Consider the following 4,578-nt stretch of genomic DNA (forward strand, 5'->3'; position numbering starts at 1 on the left):
AACTCCACCGCAGACGAAAAATCGCACGGACTGCAGAGCTAAACAAGCAAGTAACAATACCAACCCAAAGGCCGCGAAGACAGTAAAACCCAAGCCGAACTTTCCAGCATGTCGAGCAGGAACAGCTGCCCGCCGATGAGACCACCATAGCGCATGCCGACCACAGCTAAGACAAACCCTCAATATTCAACCAGAATGCCATTAACTTATAATGTTCAACTAACCATGGACTCTTGCATGCATGTAAGAGAAACCCTCAGTATCTAACCAGAAGACAAACCCTCAGTATTCAACCAGAATCCCATTAACTTATAACCATCGACTCTTGCATGCAGGCCACACAGTAGCCGAACTCACCAAAGCCACACTGAGCAGGCAAGAACTCCACCGCAAACGAAAAATCCCACAGACTGCAAGTAACAATACCCAGGCAGGCAGGAACTCTACCGCAGACCAAACATCGCACAGACTGCAGAGCTACACAAGCAAGTAACAATACCAACCCAAATGCCGCGAACACAGTAAAACACAAGCCGAACGTTCCAGCATCTCGAGGACGGACACCTGGCCGCCGATCACACCACCAGACCGCATGCAACCACGTGCCCCTCACGCGCGCCACGTGCCATTCGCCTCGAACCATGCGAAGCGCGTAATAAGACCCCCAACCCTTTCCGCCCCGTAAACCTTAATTCGACTTAGGAAAAATCCCAAATATTTGCAAAAATCGCCGCGGTCAACCCAAAGTCAACGATCTATCGATCGCTTATAGTCCCCGGCAGGGACTAATAAAAATAAAAGTAAAAGTAAACTATACTCTAAACAAATTAAAAACTACATGAATTTCTTTATGTTAAAGTCCAAATCGGATGACATAAATGTGAGTGTGATGTTCCTTTAAAGTCCAAATCAAATGAGATACATGTGAGTGCTCTGTTTTTTTATAAGAACATTTTTAATGGCATCATCTGTTAAAAATACATCTTAATTGGATTGTAAACTTTAATTATTGAAGTTATTCACAAAATAAATTTAGTTTTAGTTTTGTTGTCAATAATTCTATATTTATATTTATATTGAAGTATGATGTTTTATGTTTTTGGGATGATGATGCACTACATTGGACTTTGTGCCTTGGCGGTGACGATACGTCACCACTTTTGGAACACCAATTTTTAATGTGCATATTAGAAATCTAGAAAAAATATTTTGCACGATCGCCAAAATAATATAACAATCTGAATGTCACTTAGTAGTGACATAATAATCATAGTATATAATTATATTATATGCCAATTATATATATATATATATATATATTAATGTTGAAGGTCAATGTTTAGATAGTTGACTATGATTATAGGTGGTCAACCTTATGTTAAGCATATTTAATAATGGTCAAGGTGATGACATAATCAAACATAGTTAATCTTTATATGTGAATATGGAGAATGATACTAAAACATGTTCAATTGAACTAAAGAAATTATTAATCATAGTGAAAACATAGTGATGTTTAACAGTAGTCACACATTTTTAACCATAGTCTAGCCATAGTGAACCATCATCAAATATGATCACGCTAGTTAACTACGATTAACCATAGTTAATTATGGTCATCATGGTCAACCATTTTCAACCATATTTAACTCTCTTTAACATGCTTGACTTTAATCAACTATGGTCATTCATGTTCAACTATGGGAAACCAAGGAAAACCATAGTCGATCATGGTCATAATTTTTCGAACATGGTAACCATATTCAACATTTAAAAATCAAGGTCAACCCATCCTCGACATGAACAACCATTGTTAATATGGTCAAATAAGGTCAACCTAGATCATCATGGTCAAATGTAGTCTTCTATTATTAATATAACCAACCATAATATTAATGATATTATTAATAATCCCTTATTGAATTTATAATATTAATAATCCATTGAGTTTATAATATTAATCCAAAGTGTTTATAATATTAATCTCTTGGATTTCTTAATATCAAAGGTTTACGATATTAATCCCAAGACTTTATAATATTAATCTTAGCACTTATAATTCTAAGATTTAATATATTAATCTTGAGGTTTATAATAATTAATCTAACCATTTATAATATTTAGTTTTATGATGTTAGGATTTATAATATTTAATTTAATATAAGAGTTTAATATTGTGATGTTGAGATGGTACAATAGTACCTGTAATGTCACATTGTGACAAAAATTATTTCACTGACCAATGTCATAATATTGCTTTACATTATTATTTATTCAACATCAGAACGTGACATTTCAAAATTATGATTTAATATTAAAATCTATAATAATATGGTTTTTATAATATTGTACTTATAATATGAAGGACGTACGTGAATATCTCTGATCTACAATATCACTTCTCTGATCTACTAGTATACGATACAATTGTGGGAAATGAAAACTTAAGAAACATTAGGAAAATTGTTTTTTGGAAAATTGTTTTTGATATTTTAATTTAATAAGTTGGTTTATTATTAAGTTTTTGAAAAAGATAACATGCAAAAAGGAAAATATGAAATACGTAAATACTGCTAGTAAAAAGGATTAATAAAAAAATTAAGATTTCATTAATCTAAATATGTTACTTGATATTATAAATATATATCTATTTATTTCCCTAAGTAATTGTATTTCAACGTTGTAATTTAGTTTTATTTGAAATATTATTTTAATTTTAATATTATCATTAATTTAATTAATTTTAATAATAGTATTCTAATTATTTATAATATTAACGTTATATATTATGATTTAATATTGGATTTTATAATCTTAATTTTATAATATTAGTCTTAGTGTTTATAATATTATTTTTGGGATTTATAATATTAATTTTGGATTTACAATCACATGGGTTTATAATATTAATAAATGTTTGAGTTTATTAATTTTTATGTTTATTATATTAATAATCCCTTAGGTTTATTAATCTATGGGGTTAATTATATTAGTCCCTAAGGTATATAATATTAATCCACTGAGTTTTAATACTAATCCCTTGGGTTCATCGATCTCTTGGGTTTATAATATCAATAATTCCTTGAGTTTATTAATCCTTGGAGTTTAGAATATTAATCCCTTGGCTTTATAATATTAATCTCAAGGGTGTATAATTATGTTGGGTTATATAATGTCAAGTTTTAATATATTTTGTTTTTACTATTAGGGTTTAATATTGTGACAATGAAATGGTATGAAAATTTATCCAACATTGCAATATGACAAGCATCATTGCAATGCGATAAGTAGTTTGACAATCATTATGACAATGATACATCACATTGTAGTTTACTGAATATTGCATTTTAACATTGAATAAGTGAGAATTTAACATTTTAGTTATAATATTTGATTTAGGGTTTACAATATTAAGGTTTATAATATTAATCATGCAATTTTTAATCCCTTGGATTTATAATATTAACATTAAGGTTTATAATCCCTTGGGTTTATAATATAAATATTAGAGTTTATTATTAGTCCTAGTGTTTAATATTAGTCCTATAATCATAGGGTTTAATATTAATCATATGGTTGATAATATTAATCATATTGTTTAATATTAATACCATGTATTTATAATCCCTTGGGATTATTAATCCCCTCGGTTTATAATATTAATCGCTTGAGTATATAATATTAATCACTCAAATTTACAATATTTATCTTTTGGAGTTATTAATTACTTAGGTTTATAATATTAAATATTTCTTCGGTTTATTAATATCTTAGGTTTATAATATTATTAATCGCTTGGGTTTGTTAATCCCCCATATTTAAGGTTATGGTTTACAATATTTGGTTTAGGATTTAGGGTTTATGCTCATTTACAACATTGGATTTAGGGTTTACAATATTAATGTTTATAATCTTGGATCTTATAAAATTAATCGTATAGTTCTCGATCCCTTCCATTTATAATATTATTCCATTGGATTTATAATATTAATCCCTAATATGTATAACAATATATTAGGGTTGCTAATCTTATGGTTTATTAGCCCTTGGTTTTGTATTATTAATTTGTAGGCTTTATAATATTAATCCCTTTGGTTTATTCATATATATATATATATATATATAACACTCAGATATAAATAAGTATTATTTGTAATAACCTAATGTTATTATTATGTTTTATGTTTATTATATTACAATTTGAAATAGAAATAGAAATATATTAATTTAATATTATATAACAATATAATACTCTAATAATATAAAATATAATATTAGTATAATAAACATAAATATATAAATATACAATAATATAGTTCAAATTATTTATATAATTATTAATAATAAGATATAGTTAATCTTGAGCAAGTACACCTAATAATTATTAATGTGTTTGATATACGCTTATCGATATATATCAACGACATTTACTTATGTGGTTGTAGAGGTGCTTCATATATGTCTATCGACGTAAATTGACCACATTAGTAAATATGGTTGTGCTAGTAATATGACCATTAAGTACTTATTAGCAAGTGCTAAATTATAACCATCATATACTCATTCACAAGCGTGAAG

Source organism: Pinus tabuliformis, chromosome 8 (genome assembly GCF_031772625.1).
Source record: "Pinus tabuliformis cultivar Carrire ecotype Pingquan chromosome 8, CPIR1, whole genome shotgun sequence".
Classification (NCBI taxonomy): domain Eukaryota; kingdom Viridiplantae; phylum Streptophyta; class Pinopsida; order Pinales; family Pinaceae; genus Pinus; species Pinus tabuliformis.